The 23102-nt window shown below is 37.7% G+C and overlaps 1 long non-coding RNA gene across 1 annotated transcript in view; it reads left to right on the top strand.

Moving 5' to 3' along the window:
• LOC143679212 (uncharacterized) overlaps positions 1–23102 on the top strand; it is an 89253-nt gene that overhangs the window by 52067 nt on the left and 14084 nt on the right. The window contains exons 4-6 of the long non-coding RNA XR_013173588.1: positions 33–118; positions 2873–2970; positions 3377–3542. This is a non-coding gene — a long non-coding RNA (uncharacterized LOC143679212). The remainder of the gene's footprint in view (positions 1–32; positions 119–2872; positions 2971–3376; positions 3543–23102) is intronic.

The raw sequence follows: 23102 nt of genomic DNA, 5'->3' as shown, positions 1-23102 counted from the left end.
TTGAGTCTCATGGATTCTTCATCCGTTTTCAGCATTGCCTGATTGTGATTATCCTGTCTGATGGTGAAAAACCACACAAAAAGAAAGAAAAGTCAAACTATTGACAATGCAACATTTGGTGAGTAGGGCATTGCCATCTGTACTGAAACCAAATCCCATTTGACAAAATATGGGCAGAATTATCCAATACGCCTTAATTTTCTAAGTGCATTCAGAAGATATTCAAGGATCTGAGATCTACTTAAGTGACCCAAGGTCTCTGGGATAATCACAGCAGGTCAGGGACTAAGAAATAATCTCCTTTCCAACATTTACAATAATTTGTTCCAGCCTCAATTAAGGCTGCCTATTCAGAGAAGAGATGTAACTCATGGCCTTGATAGGTAACTGATTCCCTCATTAGCCCTGTTAGTAAAAGTGATGGGCTTAGGACTGTGGTGACAATATGTGATACAGATGAGTGAGAACACCACTTAAAAGTTTAATGGAGAGGCTAGTGTTTGAATAAAAACTGATTATTTCAGTCATTCTAGTGTTAAAGGTGTTGAGATGAGGGGTTTGTGGTCTTCAGGAAAGCACAAGAGAGATTAGGCAAAAAAAAATACTATGAGAAATTATTTTTCTGCAATAGTAAGCATCTTAAAGTGCATATAGATAGAATATATCTTCAGATTTTGTACAGATGTTTGAAATTCTCATTACCACCTTATACCTAGTCAATGATTTTCCTTCTTTATAAGTAAACTTTATGTAAATTTGAAAAGAGGGAGCAATTAATAGGGAATATTAATTAATAGGGAATATTGATTTTGCCTGTTCATATGCAAGAAGGACTGTTGTAATTATGGTTAATTTTTTAAGAGAACTGGAGAGACTGATAAGTATTTGTTGGTAGGAAGTACTTTACACATAAGGCATAAAATCTTTCTTAATTGATAAAACTTTGTTAAACTGTTTCATAGATGAGAAAACCAAGGTCATTTAAGGGGTAGGTAGAATAATCAAACTCTGGTCATTGTTGAAATGTGATAGATCAAGGACATTGCTTCTATTGTTGTAAGTCTGAAGATTTATTTGAAATTGGTAGAGAAGAGTGTTTCATGTATACTTTTCCAAGTGCAAAATGTATGATCACTACCTGGAAATCATTAATACCAGGTTTTTAGTCAATATCCAGTTTATACTACATCACAACTCCTGTGATATTAATTTATAATGAAACTTTTCACTGTGTGAAAATCTTTGTAAGTGTATCTTATGTACAAGATGCCAAGCCAACACTGAGAATGATCTGACTGGAATCCCAAACAGAACTTGAATTTCTATATAGGCAGGCTCTCCATTCATCAATACTGTGATCTAAGTCATCTTACTATAAAATTAGTGTGGATGGTGCTGTTGGAATCTGTATGTGTGATGCTTTAGGAACCAGTGACCTTCAAAGATAGACTTCACCCAAGAAGAGTGGGACCTGATGGACACACTCCAGAGAAAGGGGTTCATAGATGCAATGTTCATGTCCACAGATATTTCAGAAGTTTATTTTTCTTGGTGTATTTACCTGTCTGTCTGTCTCTCTAATCAATTTAATCTATCTTTTACCTATTTAACAAGTATCTGGAAGAGCTTCCCCATATGCCACGACAACCTCTGCCATTCTTTCATAAAACTTAAAACTACTTGCAAGAAATTTTGTTCTTCAATTTTTACTTAATTCTCATTTTTCACATCACTGGAATCTAAATTCCATGACTAAAGTTTAATTTGTTTTTTTAATACTTAATCTCCAGTATTCAGAGCTATACTGAGAAGGCAATAAATTTTATTTAATTGATATATAAATTGATTGAATATCATCTAAATAATTATTATGCTATGCAAAACTGCAGAAAAAAGCATACATTTTTCCATATATAACATCTTCTTTCTGGTGGATCTTATGTTTACTGGATTCTTTTAAAAATTACTGTTTAACCACTGTGGAAACATAATTTCTCCTTTTATGGAAAGTATAGTGACTACAGTCTTTGAATTCAGACACTGGTATCAAAAACCACAGATCCCTAATGTCGTTTGGTACAATGTCTAACATCCCTTTGTCGTTGAAGGATTGTCAATATCCTGTGTTCAAGTTGTGCTTCCCTATGTGATCTTCAATGTTAACTTTTCTCATAGCCTGCCATGACCTCAATACTAATGCCCAGTAATCAACAGATATATCAAAAACCCTTGTATTTCTTTCCCATAAACAGGTATCAGCTATGTGAATTGGATCTGGTTTTCAAATTGGACCAAGGAGAGGAACTGTGGAAAGAAGTGTTAGGATTTTCCACACACAGGCCAGGGTTTAGGTTGAACTCCAAGAACATGTCCTTCAATGCAAGAGATACTTCATCAATGAATTAGTAGATTCTTGGAAATATTAACTGAAATTTTCTTTAAGTGAGTGATATTCTCTTAAATGTAGGCAAGAATAATGGCAAGAAAATCTCAAATGAATCATTATTCTTCTCACGTACCAATCTCTATTCAAGTATCCATCTCCCATTGTCTTTGAATTTTATTAATATACTTAATGCAGTTAACCTTTAACATAATGGCCTTTGTCACCACCATCCTCTTTGAGGATTCCCCTCCCTTTACTTCCGAAAATCCAATCTTCATTTTATTTTCCTCTTATTTTAATTTTTAACATATTTTTAATTGTCAATTTTTTGAAAAAATGTTTTTACTTATTAGGTTGTTCCTTAATTTTGCATTCCTTCCCCCTTCTAAGAGACTATATTTGAGATATATCACATGAGTTTTGGCAGTTTTAAATTTTTTCAATCTGCTATTGACACTCTAACATATTTGTTTGCAATTATTTCAGGCAGAGAATGTGACCTTAAATACAAGAAAAGATATCTATGCAACATATCCTCAGGAATGACACATCTACTACCATTTTCTCAAAGCTACATTTCTTGGGTATGAACACTGGTCATTCAAATAGAGACCTTAGAATGGAATAAATCGTGAATTCAACAGAATTCCCTGACTTCAATTTAAGGTGCAGTTAAGCACTGTACCAGTAAAAGTTGGGGACAGTTAACATGAACTCAAAACAATAACATGAGGTATTATACAAGTACAATTGCTGAAATACCATGTGTATATGTAATTTTTGAAACAGTGGAGTCTTCAAAATTTATTAGATAGCCCTTAAATTAGGATGCTATAGGGGATAAAATCTGTTTCAGCAAACTATGTAATGTAACTAATGTGAAAAATTTTAAGTGGCTCCCAAAATAATTAGCATAGAATTGATACATAGATGATTGAATTAATGAATATGTGTGAGCAAACTTTTAAACATCTCTCCTCTCTTTCACAGCAGCAGAGGCCTCACATTCAAGGGGATAACTTTGAATGAAATAATTTGGAAGAATTCATTCACAACTCTATATTGACTCAATATGTGTCAACTCAAGGTGGAGTGAAATCCTATATCATCAAAATACTTCAAGAAGTTCTTGGTGAGCAGGCATCCCTCAATCAATGTAAGTAAATTAACACTAGAAGTAAATCACATAACAGTCATATATGTGGGAAAACCTTCATAAAAAGTTCTGATCATAGGCAATATGAGAAAACATACACTGTAAGAAAAAAGTATGGGTGCCAAATATGTGGGAAATCCTTCAGTAAATCTTCCAACCTCAGATGACAAGAAAGAACTCACAATGTACAGAAACTCACAATGTACAGACATCTATGTGGGAAAACCTTCAATCAAATATTTACCCTTAGACAACATGAGAAATCTCACATTGGAAAGAAACCATATGAATGTCATCTATGTGGGAAAACCTTGAGTCAAATATCTACCCTTAGACATGAGAAAATTCACACTGAAGAGAAACCAGCAAATGCCATTTATGTGGGAAACCCTTAAGTATATCTTCCAGCCTCAGAAAACATGAAAAAATTCACACTGGAGAGAAATCTTATGATTGTCATCTATGTGGAAAAGCCTTAAGTCTAATATGTACCCTCAAATGACATGAAAAAATTCACATTAGAGAGAAACCATTTGAGTGTTATCTGTGTGGAAATGCCTTCAATTTAATTATGCCCTTAGACAACATGAAAAATGCCACACTGGAGAAAAACCATATGAATTTTATCTATGTGGAAAAGTCTTAAGTTGAATATATAACTATAGATGACATGAGAAAATTCACACTATAGAGTAGCAGTATAACTGTCATTTATGTGGGAAAGCATTCAGAAAAAGTTTTAACTTTAGAATATGTGAGAGAACTCCCATTAGAAATGAACAGTATGGGTGTTAAATATGTGGGAAAGCCTTCAGTCAAAATTCTTCCTTTTAGACAACATGAAAAACTCACACTGGAGAGAAGCCATAAGAATGTCATTTATGTGGAAACCATTCAGGAAAGGTTCTAACTTTAGAAGACATGAAAGGTCACTCTTTAGAAACAAACAAATATGGGTGACAAATATGTGGGAAAGCCGTCAGTTAATATTCCAAATTTAGACAACATGAGAGAACTCACCTATGAATGTAATGAATACAGAGGAGCTTCAGCCACAGCTCTAATGTTCAAATAAATGAGAGAACCTACACAGGAATATAATTCTGTGCCAATGTAATCAATGTGATAATGCCTTCATTTGTCATTTATCCTTTAAAAACATGAGTGAACTGCAGTTGGAAGAACTCTGTCTGTAATGACCTGGAGGTCATGTCAGCTGAACATCAGCCTAGGTGCAGATAAGAAAAATATAGAGTAATAATAATTCCTAAAACTGAAAATATAACAGAAAAGTACTTAACAGGAGGAAAAGACACTAGAGGAACAACAAATAATTAATGTTGGAGAAGATATCTGGAGAAATTTTTAATGAAATGAACATGAAAAATTATTAAACCTCAGTTTAATGAATGAAGGAAGTACTTAGTGATTTAAAATTCCCCCATCAGCATGAAGGCTTTCATGCAGAAAAAAATTCCAATGCAAAATCAATTGAAAATTATTCAGTTAGTGTTCACATCAGAATCACCAGATGGGGAATAGATCTATAACAAGAATCCTCCACCACATAATCCAATCATGAACCCAGAATATGGCATAAGTATGATTTTGAAGAAAAGATATATGGCAATGTTGAATGCAGAATTTTATAACAACTAGTAGGACAGAAAATTAAATTTTTCCCCAAATAGATTAGTACCTGCAAAATTATGGGAAGTAAATGTTGCTTCTGAAATTTCTATTAAATGGTCCAGTTCTTATATTTTCTTCAACACTGATTGAAGTTATAATTACTGGGGTGTATCAGAAAGTAACATTGAATGAAACTGAAATGTGGACAGTACAAAATGATGTGCTATATCTATTACATATGGTTGAAATGTATATGTATAGATGTGACTAATGGAACAGATAAATAAATAGATAACTTGATAAAGTGTGATGGTGTATACATTTCCATTTAAAATGTCATTATTGCTATGAGTTAAATGGAATTTAAATTAATTTAAATAGGAATTATCAATATTAATTATTTATATATTAATTTAAATATTAAAAGTAAATAAGGTTACAGGCCTAAAGCCAGGTTGTTTTCATTTTATCAACTTATCTTAGAAAACTGAGTTACAGTTTTCAGGGTTAAAATGATACTTGTAATGTAATAGACTGAATAATGGTCCTATAACCCCCAAAGATATCCAAGTCTTAATCCTTGCAGCCTTGAATGTTATCTAAAATAAGAAAGGTGTCTCTTCGCATGTGATTAAGATAAAGGTGTGGAGAACATGATGTTATTCTGGATGATACCAGTAAAATACAAATTTTCTTACAACACAGAAGAGAGAACATGATATGGCAACAAAGGCTGATGGAGACATTTCAGCATGTCATGCTGTAGGATTTGATGATGAAAGAGACCAATAGACAAGGAATGCTAGCAGCTACCAGAACTTAAAAAGGGAAGAAATGAAGCTTTAGAGGCCAGAAAAAGTAAGGATATGGATTCTTCCTTAGAGTCTCCAGAGGGAACATGCAGACACATTGGTCTCAGACCAATCCAATTTGGAATTATGGACTGCAGAACTGTACCATAACGAATTCTAGGTGTTACAAATGGTGATTTATAAAATAAGAAAACATGAGGTAGCCCTCAAAATAATTTTTAAATATATGTTATTTCACAGTTCTCTGCTTTAGGTCACTTTTACATAGTTGTTGAAGAAAATATACTGTTATGAAAAATTGGCTTTAAAAATATTTTAATCCTGATCCAATCTTGTGGAAGCAATCATTTCTTTTAATCCCTATTCAGTACTGTAGGTTGGAATCTTTTGATAAGATTTTCTCCAGAGAGATGTGACACACCCAATTTTGGGTATTAACTTTGATTATCTGGAGATGTGACTCCAGCCATTTCAGATGGGTCTTGATTAGCTTACTGAAATCCTTTAGAAGAGCACAAAGTTTTGGAGAAATCTCACAGAAGACAGAGCCTACAGAAATGACAGAACTGACAGAAGCCTCACAGCCAATAGAATCATCACAGAAGAGCTGACACAGATGACAACAAATGGAGTACAGAGTCACAGACAGTTGTGGAGGCTTGGAACTCAGCAGATGTTGTCATGAGATTTTAAGCAAGCCAGAACTTGTAGAGGCAGATGCCAGCCATGTGACTACACAGCTGACAAAAATGTTCCTAACTTGTGGACTTCCCTTGAATTAAGGTAAGTAACCTCTTCTTGCTGCCTCTATTTGGACACTTTCATTTCCTTAGAACTGTAATTTGTAACTTTTAAAATTCTCCTTTTAAAAAGCCATTCCTGTTCTTTTATATCTCATTCTGGTAGCTAGTAAACTGACACACACAATATATGTTAAACTATATTACAGTATAATTTTATATATCATGCAATTCAGTGGCATTTAGTATAGTCACAATTTATCACCTGTATATATTTCCAAAATATTTTCATTGTGTCAAAGGTAACCATGTACCAATTAAGCAGCCATTCCCTAATTCTCATTCCAGCTACTCATCTGCTTTCTATGTTGTGGATTTATTCATAATTTATTTATATTTCAATATACATATTTATTGTTTATACAAATATTTATATATTTATCTCAGACATATTTGATAAAAATGGAGCCACACAATATGTGATCTTTTCAGTCAGTGTCCTTTCATTTATCATTTTTTAAAGTTAATCTGTTTAACATGAATCAGTACTTCACTGTTTTTTTAAACATTTTCAGTGTATGATTAACATATATGCAAAGCGAAGAAAGATAAAAGGAATAGTATTCAAAGCACTCTACCACAAGTAGTTATAGGAAAAGTCCCAGAGTTTGTTGTGGGCTACCATGTCATCATCTCACATAATTCCTTCTAGCTGCTTCAGAATATTAGAGGATAGAAGGAATATATATTTTTATCATCATTCATTTTCTTTATTGTGAAAAATAACATATATCCAAAAAAAATCAATAAATTTCAAAGCACAGCACAATAATTAGTTATAGAACAGATTTCAGAGTTTGGTATGGTTTACAGTTCCACAATTTTAGGTTTTTACTCCTAGCTGTGCTAAGATACTGGAAACTGAAAGAAATATCCATATAGAGTTTCAGCAATGGTATTCACTTGTTAAACCCTACATTCTCTGTATAACTCCACCATCACCTTTGAACTTTCTCCCACTCCAAGGGTATTTGAGCTATGGCAATTCTAAGTTTTTCATGTTGGAAGGGGCTGTCAATAATATGGAATATGGGGATGGAACTAGTTGATATTCTGGAGAGGCTTTGACCTCTGCATTTCAGGACTTATCTGGTCCAGGGACCCATCTGGAGACTGTAAGTTTCTGTAAAGTGCACAGAACCTTTGTAGAATTTTGTATTTTGCCCTAGATGTTCTTCAGGATTGATTGGAATGGTTTTGGTTTTGGTTTGGCAAGTTATGATAGGTAACAGTATCTATTTGAAGATTGCATTAGAGCAACTTCCAGAGAAGCCTCTCAACTATATTTAAACTCTCTCAGCCACTGATACCTTATTTCTTACTCTTCTTTTTCCACTTTTGGGCAGTGTAACATTAATGGTCCCATGGTACCAGGGCCAGACTCATCCCTGGAAGTCATCTCCCATGCTGCCAGGGAGACTTTCACCCTGGATGTCATGTCCCACACAGGGAGGATGGCAATGATTTCACTTGTAAATTTGGGCTCAGAGAAGGTGACATCTGAGCAGCAAAAGAGGTTCTCTGAAGGTGACTCTTAGGCACACATATAGGTAAGCTAAGCTCTTCTGCTACATATATAAGATTTACAAGAGCAAGACTCAAGATCAAGAACTTGGCCTATTGATTTGGGTGTCCCTAATATTTGACACAGTATCAGTGGTTTCTCTGGTGGTAAAGTTCAATAGTTCTATATATTTTCTCTCATCCCTCAAGGAACTTTGCCAATACTTTTTGATTATCTGTTTAATATATTCTGGGATATATACAGAAACTATATTAAGCTATACAGGATTAAAGGCCCTCATTTTTATTCTGCACTCTATATGTTTCAATTGTTTAAGTCAGCTATCTAGACAGGTTGACTTAGATTATGTTCCACAGAAAATTTAGGTTCTCAACAAAATAAAAGTTTCTTCCTTTGGTCTCAAAGAGTAGGTGAGTTTCTAAAATATAGACAATGTCTTCCATACCCCTGTGTTCAGAATTACTTTAATGCTGACATGATCACCTTTGTTCTTATCTCTGAAAACCAGGTTATAAATGTATAAAACAGCCTCTCAAAATCAAGAAATTATAGTTACCATTCTGGACTAAATATGACTACTACAAAAGCTTACAATCCAGGTGCTTATTTTCTTATAAACATTTTCTAAGGGCAATGATTGCTCTTTTGTTTCTGGATTATTTTGCATCACCATCTGTCCCACAGATTCTCTTACAAGGCTGCATGCCTCACTTTTTTGGTGGCACAATATTCAATTATGTGTATACATCATCACTCACCAATCTACTTCTCAGTCAGTGCACCATTCAACCACCTGCATTTATTAGGCCTCATGGGTAATGTCCAAAGTCCACAGTCCATCACCATTCTTAATTTGAGATAATTTCATTTTCCCAAGAGAAGGATAACCAACAAACACACCCTCACCAAATAAGAAATCTAAACCTCCCCTTAGCTCTTGTCCCTCCCACCATTATTTACAGCTGGTGTTGCTGTTGGTACTACTGGTGTCTCCCTATTAAACATAACCCATAGCATGCAATAACAGTTTTCCCCATATACTCTGAACATAAACACTCTTTATGCGAGAATCATACCTTTGAAGTAGTTCACATAAGAACTTCTTTATATTTGTAGTGATAATCAATGGGACCCATAAGTCTATACATTCTTTTTCAATCATGTTTGCCTTCAATATGATACTATTACTTGTAGACATATTAGTGAACCACATTCACTTCTATTTATTCCCTTACATTCGAGTTCTGCCTCATTAGCTAACTGTTCACCCATTTCTAGCTTCTATGTATATCTAAATCACCTATAATTTATACTATAAGCCTCTGATTTTATCTTTACTGTGGTCATAAAAGTGGAGTCATACAGTATCTATACTTTTGTGTCTGACTTATGTCACTAACATTATGTCCCCAAGGCTCATCCATCTTCACATATGCTTCAGGATATCATTTCTTCTTACTGCTTCATAATATTCCATCATATATATGCCACATTTTATTTGTCGATTCATCTGTTGATGGGTACTTGGATTGTTTCTGTCTTTGGGTGACTGTGAATGATGTGGCTATGAACATCACATGCAAATGTCTCTTTGTGTCACTGCTTTCAGCTCTTCTAGGTATATACTCAGTAATGCTATTGCTGGGTCATAGGGAAATTTGGTATTTAGTTTCCTACAGAACCACAAAACTGAATTCCATAGTGGCTGTATCATTATACACTCCCACCAGCAGTGGATAGGTGTCCCAATTTCTTCACATCCTTCCCAACATTTGTACTTTCCTGTTTGTTTAATAACAGCATTCTTATCTGGATTTATTATACTTGGAGTTCATTGGGTTCCTTTGATTTATACAATTTTGTCCTTTATAAGGGTTGAGATGTTTCCCCCTGTTGGGTCCTCAGTTAATCTTCCTGGCCCTTTACACTTCTTTTCTCCTTCTGAGATACCAATGATTCTTATATTTGTGCACTTTGTTTTGTTCATCATTTCCTTGAAATCTAGTTCAAAATTTTCCATCCTTTTTGTTACTTGCTGTTTTGAGTGTTTGAAATCAGTTGTCCTGTCATCTAGTTCACTTATTCCTTCTGCTTCTTCAAATCTTCTGTTGTGCATCTGGAATATACTTTTTTCTTGGTCTTCAGTATCTTTAATCTCTGTGATAAATGCTATTTTTCTATTTATTCTTTCACATTTTCCTTTATGCTCTTCTGGGGTCTTCTTGATCTCCTTTATGTCATTAGCCAGCCCATTGATATTATTTAGTAGAATTATATGATCATCTTTGATTAGTTATTCCAAAGCCTGTGTCTCCTCCTTTGTTTTAATTTCATCATTATGCTCAGCTATATCTCTCTGCATCATGATATGCTTAGTGATCTTCTTTTGTTTACTGTCATGTAAATATCTTGATTGGTTTGCTTTGTAAGTTGATTTCCTTCAGTAGTCTAAAACTTTATATTTGTGGGTTGTATGTGGAGCAGAATGTGGGATGCTGGGTGGTGCATATCTGTTTGGTGATGTGTTGCAGTGCATGCATAGACACAGTTTGATGATACTATATTGGTGCTTTTGAGTATGGGGTGCATGTTGTGGAGTTGTAAATGTGCAGTGCAGGGGATGTGTGCATGTGGTGCTGCTCAGGCAGATCTTGGAGTGTAGGAGCAGGGTGAAGCATGTGGAACGCAGAAGTAGAGCTTATCTAATCCCAATCTCCCATCCATGCTCCTGAGAGCTTTGGGGCTCTTTGCATCAGCTCAATGATCTCCAGTTCTCTGCTTCTCAATTCTTCAATTTTTTAAACCAGGGCCTTTGTATGTTGTGTAGAAGAACCTCTTGGGTCATGTACACCATGGGATCACTGTCTCAGTTGCCTTCCCATCCCTTCTCCAGCTGTTCCTTGGAGCAGGGGTGAACTTGATCTATCATAGCCCACCTTCTTCACAGAACCCTCTCTTCCACCATCTTCCTAGAAACCTGGGTCTAGCCCTTTGGCAGAACTTTGTGCTATCCAACTCAAAAAGCTTTGTTTATTTTACCCATCAAACTAACCACTTCTCTTCCAGGACAAAATCTCCTAGAACCTTAAACACTTATTACAGTTTTCTCTGGGCTGGGGGTCTATATTTTCATAGGCAGAATTCGTTAATTATTTCTGCAAGTGGAGCTTAGTTGAGCTAAGCCCTTTTTGCTAGTAAAGTCTGTTTCCTTTACCTTCAGAGCACCAGGGTGCCAAGCTAGTGGTGGTGGGGTTGCTGGCCTCCACAGCTTGGGGACTTACAGTTCTTTGTGGGGTCTCAGGCTCTCCAGCTTGTCCAGATTGGTGTACACTGTGTGTCTGGCCTGATGTAGCCCCATGAGTTGTTCTGTACTGCACCTGGCTATTTACTGTATGCTCTGGAGGGTGAACTGGAAGATGAACTAATTCCATACTTCACTAAGGTGCCTTCTTACCCTCATCTTACTTCTTTGGTTTTAGCTGTTTGAATAATATTCCATTGCATGGTTATAAACATTTATCTGTTCATCCATTAATGGATATTAAGGTTGTTTATGCTTTTTTGCTATTATGAATAATTCTTCCATGAATACAAATATATAAGAAATTATTGAATATCAGTTTTCAATAATTTGGGAGTATATACACAAGATTAAAATTTCTGAGTAACATAGTAATTATAAAGCTAAGTAAAAGCTACCACCAAGGTTATCTAAAGTGGTTTTATCATTTTACATTCCAATCAGCAAATATGAGGGCTCCAATTTCTCCACATAATCCCTAACAATGATTTTCCTCTTATAAAAATTTTGCTCTGCATCACATTATCTTAAAATTGTATTATTTTATTATAGAGATTTATTGAGTTATAATTCAGATATGATGGATCCACACTTTAAAAAGGAACTATTCAATGACTTTGGAATACTGTCCGATAGTTGAAATCATCACCATAGTCTATTTTGAAACATTCTGTCTCCTCATAACAAAACCCAGATGCAAGTACATATCTCTGTGCATGGCTAAAACCCCGACACTGACAGCACTAACTATGGGGAATAAACTGAAGAAACAGGAATGCTCATTTATTGCCAGTGGGAAAATCTATGTTCCAGGAACTTTGGAAGAGTTTGGCAGTTTCTTACAAAACTCAACAACATGCTGGCGGGCCGCGGTGGCTCAGCGGGCAAAGTGCTTGCCTGCCATGCCGGAGGACCTCGGTTCGATTCCCGGCCCCAGCCCATGTAAAAAACAAACAAACAAACAAAATACAATAAAACAAGAAAATGTTTAAAGATGTTTCCCTTTCTTCCTTCCTTCCATCCTTCCTTCCTTCTCTCTGTCTTTCCTTCCCTTCCTCCCTCTCTCTTTAAAAAAAAAAAAAAAACTCAACAACATGCAATTCAGGAATCTTGTTCCTGGGATATTCCAAAGCTGAAAACTTATGACCATATAGAAGCCTAAACAATGGATTTTTATAACTGAATCACCAATTTTTAGAAATTGGAAGCAACAATTATGTCTTTCAATGGGTGAGTGTTTACAGAGACTCTGATACATCCATACAATGGTAGTGCAGTATTATTGATCAATGAAAATAAATGACCTTTTGAGCCACATAAAGTTATGGAGGAATCTTAAATACATATTGTGGAGTGAAAAAATCTAGTACAAATAAGCTACATACTGTATGATTCCAAGTATATGAAATTTTGTGAAAGGCAAATATACAAAGAGAACAAAAGATGAGTGGTTGCCAGGACTCTGGGGCAGTGAATTATGTATAGATGGATTGCAAATTATGGCAATGAAGCTTTTCTGAAGATAATTTAGTAGTGGATTTATGCCATTAAACAATTATCAAAAACCATAAAACTCTACAACACCAAGAGTGAAACAATGTAATCTATGGACTTTAATTAATAATAATGTATTAATATCAGTCCACCCCTTATACAAATGTACCAAAGTAATGCAAGATGAGAATTATAGGGAAATTGTGTGAGAGAAGAAGAGGTATATGCAAATCATCAGCACTTCATGCTATTTTTTCTGTAAACCTAAAACTGTTCTAAAAATAAAATCTATTAATTATATAATTGAAACCTCAATCTCTTCCACTTTCCACTCCATTCTTGTGTGACCCAAAACAACCACTAATATAATTTCCATCTCTCCGGATTCCCTGTCTATATTCTTATGAATGGAAAACTATAATATGTGATCTTGTGTAACTGGTTTCTATCACATGGTATAATGTATTCAAGGCTCTTCATGTTGCAAAATTATCAATACTTTGCTCATTTTTATGGTTGATAAATATTTCAATGTATACCTATATCACATTTTGTTTATCCACTCACCAGATGATGAGTGGTAACAATTATAAATTATGCTTCTACATTTTTCACATTTATGTTCAAGATTTTGCATGGAAACGTGTTTTAACTTCTCTTGTGTATATATCATGGTATGGAATTGTAGGGTCATATTATACCTCTGTTTTACTATTTGAGGAATGGCCAGTGTTTTCCAAAGCAGCCACACCATTTTACTTTCTATACTGAAATGTGTAAGGGGTCTCATTTCTCAAAATCCATGGTGACAATTGCCATTGTATAACTTTTTTATTCCAGCAATTCTAGTGGCTGTGAAGAGGTATCTCATTGCAGTTTTTGTTTGCATTTCCTTAATGTGTAATATGAGTAATACTGTTAAGACATTTTTCATATATAAAATGTTCATTTGTTTATCTTCCTGTGAAAATAACTATTCAGACCCTTTACTCATTACATTTGCTATATATTAATAGTACTTATATATGAAACTTTCAATATATCCAGTTTTAACTGCTTCCAAGTGTATAATTCTGTGGTATTAAATAAAACCACAGGGACAGATTCTGTGAAGAAGGCAGAATAGGAAATATTGAGTTTGCTCCTGCTCAAAGGAACAGCTAGTGAAAGAATGGGAAGGCGACTGAGATGGTGATACCAGTGTGTAAGTGGCCAGGGAGGGTCTTCTACACCACATATGAAGGCTATCATTGCAAAAGCTGAAGAATTAAGGCAAAGAGAACCAGAGATCATCCAGCTAGTGCAAACAGCATAATGTGCCCCATTCCAAATGGAATTCTGAAACTCCTCAGGAGTGCACAGATGGGAAGATAAGACTAAGAAGTAAGCCAAGCAAAATTCCTCCAATGCACTACATTTACTGATGTAGCCCCATGACTCATAACTTACCAGCACCCCACACACCTAAATGCTATAAGCCTCTCCCCCCACTCCAAGTGCCCTCCCACCTGTACCCATCCCCCACCCTCACCCCAAGTGCATATATGGCTTCCAGCCCAACCCATCTCTCCTGCATGAGCATAGTCTCACCATGCCCCTCCAAAGGCCCACATGTTCCTCACTGCACCCTGCAGGTGGTTACAGCTCATAAAGGCCACAGGCACTCACCTTCATACCCAGGCTACACCCACCAATAACCCATACAGTCATACAAACCCAACCCAAACCCCTGAGCTCTGCACATGTGTACATCAATTTATAGTTCTCAAAACCATACAAGTGCTTGGTCCTCAGTCACACTCCCCAGCTCTGGGCAAGTGCTGACCTGCTCTGTCAATTCACACCTGCCCTGAGACCACACAGATGCAACCCTGGTCTTCTGCCCTTGAAATCTAAAAGGACCCCCTTAGACCAGCACACACCAGTGTCCTGCTCTGAAAACCATACACCCAAAGAGCCACATTCTCCTCACTGCCATGTGCCCATGCACTTGTGAACTGACTTCGTGACCTCAAAATATCACCACTGTTGTGCCCTACCCAGTCCACTACATCTTGCTCTACATCCATCCTGCAAATACAAAGCTTTAGACTACTGGAAGAAATCAAATTACAAAGTAGACCAATCCAGATATTTGCATGCTGTGAAGACAACAGAAGATCACTAAGCATATCATGATGCAGGCAGATATAGTCTGGCCTAATGACAAAATTTAAATATCAGAAGAGACACAGACTTTGGGATAACTAATCAAAGATATTCATAAAATACTACTAAATAAAATCAGTAGGATGACTAATGACTAAAGGATATCAAGAAGAGACTAGAAGAGCATAAAGAAGAATTTGAAAGAGTAAATAGAAAAATAGCAGATATCACAGAGATTAAAGATACTGTAGACCAAATCAAAAGTATATTAAAGGCAGGCCATGGTGGTTCAGCAGGCAGAGTTCTTGCCTACTATTCCAGAGACCTGTGTTCAATTCCCAGTGCCTGCCCATGCAAAAAAAAGTGTATTAGAAACACAAATATACTTTTGTATATTGAATACTGGACTCTCCCCACCATAGCTCAGCTCCTTCTCTTCTTGGCAAATGATCCCACATTCCAAGATCATCCATAATAACACACTGTCATTAAACAGCTTCTCCTAGGCCCCCTCACCTTCTCCTCTAGCCATCCCCCTTTTGCAGTCCTCATTCTCTCCAATCCAGCTCTTCTTACCTTAATGGTCTTAGATGTCTGCACCATTTCTCCCTGAGCATATATGGCTGTAACCCTCACCCAACTCATATATGTATGAAAATGTGAATCTAAATAGGAACCTAGTTTCTCAGATCATTTCCCATTGGAGAGGGAAGGTACTGGCCTTAAAGAGATAGCAGCCCCATTCCAAATGGGGCTTGACTTGTAGAGGGAGAAGAAAGCAGCAGACTTAAAGAGGGAGAAGAAAGAGTAAGTGAACTAGATGACTGTACAACTGATTTTGAACATTCAAAACAGCAAATGGCAAAAAAGATGGAAGAATTTGTATTGGATGTCAGGGAAATGACAGACAAAACAAAGCACACAAATATAAGAATCACTGACATCTCTGAAGGAGAAGAGAAGAGTAAAAGGCTAGGAACATTAGTTGAGGATATAACAGGAAAACTTCCCAATCATAATAAAGGACATAAGCATGCAAATCAAAGAAGGCCAATAAACTCCAAATAGAATACATTCAAATAGGCCTTCCCCAAGATCCATACTAAACAATCTGTCAAACATTGAAGAGAAGCAGAAAATCCTGAAAGCAGCAAGAGAAAAACAATCTAATACATACAAGGGAAATCAAATAAGACTGAATTCGGACTACTCTACTGGCACTATGGAGGCAACAACTCAGCAGTATGATATATTTAATAACCTGAAAGAGAAAGGCTTCCAGCCAATAATTCTTTACCCAGCCAAATTTTCCTTCAAAGCTGAGGGAGAGATTAAGATTTTCACAGACAAGTGAATCTTGAAAGAATTTGTCAAGAGAACAGCCCTACAAGAAACATTAAAAGGAGTTCTGCCAGTTGGAAAAAAAGGAGAGGGAGGTCTGGTGAAGGGCACAGAATTGAAGAGTACTATTAAGAGTAACTTAAAGGACAAAAAGATAGAGGGAAAAGAATATATAGATCTGACAAACAAAATCCAAAGGATAAGATCATGGGTTCAAGAAATGCTTTTTCAGTAATAACTTTTAATGTTAATGGACTCAACTAACCAGATAAAAGATACAGATTGGCAGAATGGATTAAGAAATATAACCCAGATATTTACTACTTACAAGAAACAAGGATACAAAGAGACTGAAAGTGAAAGGATGGAAAAGGATGTTCCATGCAAGCTGTAACCAAAAGAAAGCAGGAATAGCTATACTAATATTAGACAAAATAGACTTTATTTATTTATTATTTGTTGCTTACTTTTTTTTTACTAACTCTTGCAACCATACATAGGTGGCAAAATTACCCCTGTTGCATAATTACTGATTGAGAACAACTGTTTCAAATTCATATGCATCAAGTGCTTTCTCTGTGCCCACCACTGTGCTCAGCTCTGTCTATGAGTTACCACTTTTACCCCTCATGACACTTCTGGAAGAGAGGTGTGATAACTACCTCTTTAAGGCTAGTGCCTCCATTGTCCAATGGGAAATGATCTGAGGCTCTAGGTTTCCAATTTAGATTCATGTTTTCATACATATATGAGTTGGGTAGGAGGGCTACAGCCATATATGCTTAGGGAGAAATGGTGCAGACATCTAAGACCGTTAAGGTAAGAGGAGCTGGATTGGAGAGAATGAGGACTGCAAAAGGGGGATGGCTAGAGGAGAAGGTGGGAGGGCCAAGGAGAAGCTGCTTAATGACAGTGTGTTATTATGGATGATCTTGGAATGTGGGATCATTTGCCAAGAAGAGAAGGAGCTGAGCTATGGTGGGGAGAGTGCAGTATTCAGGGTTTGAACCTTGGTTTCATCAGGTGGCATGACATTGAGTAGAGGTTGCGTGAGATTTCAATAAACCACTTTCTTCTATAGACAAAATAATGTGACAGATGATCAATAAGGAAATAGAGAAGTTAAATAACTTAACAAATAAATTAGGCCTAAAAGACATATACAGGCCATTATACTCCAAAACACCAGGATATACATTCTTCTGTAGTGCTCATGGAGCATTCTCTGGTTAGACTATATGTGAGGGCACAAAACAGATCTTTATAAACTTAAAAACAATGAAATTATTCAAAGCACTTTCTCTGATCACAATGGAATGAAGCTGGATATTAACCACCAACAAATGAAAATGTTCACAAATATAAATAGCGCAGTTTTAATCAATTGGTCAAAGAAGAAACTGCTAGAGAAATCAGTAACCATCTGGAGATAAAATAAAATGAAGAAACAACATATCAGAACTTATGTGATTGGTAAAGACTGTGTTGAGTGGGAAATTTATTGTGCTAAGCACCTACATTAAAAAAACAAGAATGAGCAAAATTTGAGGACTTAATTGCTCACCTGTAGGAACGCGAGAAAGAACAACAAAACCCCAAAGCAAATAGAAGAGAAATAACGAAGCTTAAACCAGAGTTAAATTAATGGGAGAACAACAGAAAAAAAATAAAACCAAAAGTTAGTCCTTTGAGAAAATGTTATAAACATAACATGTTACAATCACCAATGTCCAGTTCCAAAATATTTTCAAGATATTTCAAAAAAGAACTCCGAAGTCATTAAGCAATAATGCCCCCTTTGCTTTCTCTTCTCCCAGGTTATGCTGTCCTGCAATCTTTATTTGTCTCTATGAAATCTGCTCACTCTAGGTATTTAATAAAAGAGATATCATATACTATTTGCCTTTTTGAGTCTGGATTGTTAAAAAACAGATATCTCCAAGGCTTATGCATGTAGCAGAACATCATTCCCTTTTTTCATATGTGGAAGATTTTTAATCCATTTAGAAAACTGAAAATTATTATAGGCACTTTCTTTTTTTTTTTTTTTTTTTTTTTTTTTTTAAAGAAAGACAGAGAAGGAAGGAAGGATAGAAGGAAGGAAAGGAGGAAGAAAGGGAAACATCTTTAAACATTTTCTTGTTTTATTATATTTTGTTTGTTTGTTTTTTACATGGGCTGGGGCCGGGAATCGAACCGAGGTCCTCCGGCATAGCAGGCAAGCACTCTTGCCCGCTGAGCCACCGCGGCCCGCCTAGGCACTTTCTTTTGGCAATAAAATTATATACTGATAGGAATAATTCCAAATGTTAAATTTTCTAAATATTTACTCTAAACCAATAATTTCTTTAGAGTAACAGTACTTTCCTTACTCATTGTTGAACACTGCCTTTGCCTGAGACAGATGTTTGAGTAATAAATTTTTAAAAATACATTCTTGATAGCATACTATTGACAGCTGCTTGCTATTAGAAAAAATGGTCAGCAAATTTGTACTTAAGTTATTTTTAGGACTCATAATTCTTTTGGGTACTTTACCATGGTGAAAAAATATTTTCAAGTTCACTGCACAGCTCATCCAAAAGTATTTCAAAGAGTTCTTTATTTAATTAAGAACACACAAGCTGCAAAACTTAATGTTGAGTGCATGCCTGGCAGTGCCTTTGCTTTTATGGTCTCTTATCTTTCCTCCAGGGTACATCATACATGTGACAAAAGGACTGAATGTACACCTCACTGTCATCAGTGTATTAAATGCTATAAAAGCTTAGTATATTTCTTATTTTTAGATAATAAATAAACCAAATAGCTCTCTTTCTCCGCCGGCCCGCCGCGCGGCGCCCAAGCCCCGCAGCAGCCGAGCCGCCCGACCCCCTTCTCCCCTCTCTTTCTCCGCCGGCCCGCCGCGCGGCGCCCAAGCCCCGCAGCAGCCGAGCCGCCCGACCCCCTTCTCCCCTCTCTTTCTCCGCCGGCCAGCCGCGCGGCGCCCAAGCCCCGCAGCAGCCGAGCCGCCCGACCCCCTTCTCCCCTCTCTTTCTCCGCCGGCCCGCCGCGCGGCGCCCAAGCCCCGCAGCAGCCGAGCCGCCCCACCCCCTTCTCCCCTCTCTTTCTCCGCCGGCCCGCAGCAGCCGAGCCGCCCGACCCCATCTCCCCTCTCTTTCTCCGCCGGCCCGCCGCGCGGCGCCCAAGCCCCGCAGCAGCCGAGCCGCCCGACCCCCTTCTCCCCTCTCTTTCTCCGCCAGCCCGCCGCGCGGCGCCCAAGCCCCGCAGCAGCCGAGCCGCCCGACCCCCTTCTCCCCTCTCTTTCTCCGCCGGCCCGCCGCGCGGCGCCCAAGCCCCGTCCCCTCTCTTCCCCCTCCTGCTCTGGCTGCTCTCCAACCACCACGGTGCCCTCTTCCCCCGCCTTCACCGTGCTCCTCCGCCACCAGCCTCGACAGCCTTGCCGCCCTCACCTTTCCTCCTCCAGAACAGCTACTGGGGGAGTGGAGATAATACAGAGCAGCTCCCGGAGCCACGACGGAGATCAAAGGAACAGCGGACCCCATCCTGGAACGGCTGACTATCTGGGAGAACCAGCTCCGGTGAGATCACCAAGGGGCACGGGCTTTCCTGGGTGGGACGACAAGCGACCGGAGTCCCTCCCTTCCACCTTCCTGGGCCAGCTGATAGAATTGGACAGGCGGTCCCCTTAGGCCGCGGCGGCTGGTGCCCCCACCACACGAGGCCCCCCGGAACAACTGAGATAGTTGGGTCGGAAACCCCCAGACTGCGGAGAACAGTGACCGGGGGATCCCTTCCAAACACGTGACTCCCCCGTCGACTGGGAACAGTGTACTCTCCCGGGCTGCGACAGCTGGCGCCCTCCCGCCACGCTTGGTGCCCCGCGCCGACTGGCTAATTTGGCCGGACGCTCTCCTGTGCTGCGACGGCTGGCGACCCTCCCCACGTTTGGAACCCCGGGCCGGCTGGCATTCTTCCAAGACGCTTAGGTTGCCGAACCTCCCCTACGGCGAGAGTTTTCCAGAGTTGAGGGATCCACAGCAACTTTCGCTGGTGGAACCCACAGACAGGCGTGTGCCACGAGCGCCACCTACTGGGCAGGATAGGAAGAACAGAACCCAGAGATTGCGCAGAAAAATCTTTCAAGCTGTGGGGTCGAACACCCGGGGAAATCTGACTAAATGCCCAGACGCCAGCAGAAGATAACGGATCACGCTCAGAAAATTGAACATATGGCCCAGTCAAACGAAGAAACCAATAGTTCAAATGAGATACAGGAGCTGAAACAACTAATGCTGAATATACGAACAGAAATGGAAAACCTCTTCAAAAACGAAATCGATAAATTGAGGGAGGACATGAAGAAGACATGGGCTGAACATAAAGAAGAAATAGAAAAACTGAAAAAACAAATCACAGAACTTATGGAAGTGAAAGATAAAGTAGAAAAGATGGAAAAAACAATGGATACCTACAATGACAGATTTAAAGAAACAGAAGATAGAATTAGTGATTTGGAGGATGAAACATCTGAATTCCAAAAAGAAACAGAAAATATCCAGAAAAGAATGGAAAAATTTGAACAAGGTATCAGGGAACTCAAGGACAATGTGAACCGTACAAATATACGTGTAGTGGGTATCCCAGAAGGAGAAGAGAAGGGAAAAGGAGGAGAAAAACTAATGGAAGAAATTATCACTGAAAATTTCCCAACTCTTATGAAAGACCTAAAATTACAGATCCAAGAAGTGCAGCGCACCCCAAAGAGATTAGACACAAATAGGCGTTCCCCAAGACACTTACTAGTTAGAATGTCAGAGGTCAAAGAGAAAGAGAGGATCTTGAAGGCAGCGAGAGAAAAACAATCCGTCACATACAAGGGAAACCCAATAAGACTATGTGTAGATTTCTCAGCAGAAACCATGGAAGCTAGAAGACAGTGGGATGATATATTTAAGTTACTAAAAGAGAAAAACTGCCAGCCAAGACTCCTATATCCAGCAAAATTGTCCTTCAAAAATGAGGGAGAAATTAAAACATTCTCAGACAAAAAGTCACTAAGAGAATTTGTGACCAAGAGACCAGCTCTGCAAGAAATACTAAAGGAAGCACTAGAGTCAGATACAAAAAGACAGAAGAGAGAGACATGGAGAAAAGTGAAGAAAGAAGGAAAGTCAGATATGATATATATAATACAAAAGGCAAAATGGTAGAGGAAAATATTATCCAAACAGTAATAACTCTAAATGTCAATGGACTGAATTCCCCAATTAAAAGACATAGACTGGCAGAATGGATTAAAAAACAGGATCCTTCTATATGCTGTCTACAGGAAACACATCTTAGACCCAAAGATAAATATAGGTTGAAAGTGAAAGGTTGGGAAAAGATATTTCATGCAAACAACAACCAGAAAAGAGCAGGAGTGGCTATACTAATATCCAACAAATTAGACTTCAAATGTAAAACAGTTAAAAGAGACAAAGAAGGACACTATATACTATTAAAAGGAACAATTAAGCAAGAAGACATAACAATCATAAATATTTACGCACCGAACCAGAATGCCCCAAAATACGTGAGGAATACACTGCAAACACTGAAGAGGGAAATAGACACATATACCATAATAGTTGGAGACTTCAATTCACCACTCTCATCAATGGACATAACATCTACACAGAGGATCAATAAAGAAATAGAGAACCTGAATATTACTATAAATGAACTTGACTTAACAGACATTTATAGGACATTACATCCCACAACAGCAGGATACACCTTTTTTTCAAGTGCTCATGGATCATTCTCAAAGATAGACCATATGCTGGGTCACAAAGCAAGTCTTAACAAATTTAAAAATATTGAAATCATACACAACACTTTCTCGGATCATAAAGGAATGAAGTTGGAAATCAATAATAGGCGGAGGGCCAGAAAATTCATAAATACATGGAGGCTCAACAACACACTCTTAAACAACAAGTGGGTCAAAGAAGATATTGCAAGAGAAATTAGTAAATACCTAGAGGCAAATTAAAATGAAGATACAACATATCAAAACTTATGGGACGCAGCAAAGGCAGTGCTAAGAGGGAAATTTATTGCCCTAAATGCCTTTATCAGAAAAGAAGAAAAGGCAAAAATGCAGGAATTAACTGTCCACTTGGAAGAACTGGAGAAAGAACAGCAAACTAATCCCAAAGCAAGCAAAAGGAAAGAAATAACAAAGGTTAGAGCAGAAATAAATGAAATTGAAAACATGAAAACAATAGAGAAAATCAATAAGACCAGAAGTTAGTTCTATGAGAAAATCAACAAGATTGATGGGCCCTTAGCAAGATTGACAAAAAGAAGAAGAGAGAGGATGCAAATAAATAAGATTAGAAATGAAAGAGGAGACATAACTACTGACCTCACAGAAATAAAGGAGGTAATAACAGGATACTATGAACAACTTTACGCTAATAAATACAACAATTTAGAAGAAATGGACAGGTTCCTGGA

The sequence above is a fragment of the Tamandua tetradactyla genome, chromosome 4 (assembly GCF_023851605.1).
Source record: "Tamandua tetradactyla isolate mTamTet1 chromosome 4, mTamTet1.pri, whole genome shotgun sequence".
Classification (NCBI taxonomy): domain Eukaryota; kingdom Metazoa; phylum Chordata; class Mammalia; order Pilosa; family Myrmecophagidae; genus Tamandua; species Tamandua tetradactyla.
Note: the sequence above shows the minus strand (reverse complement) of the source record. Positions and strands in the feature narration are given on the sequence as shown.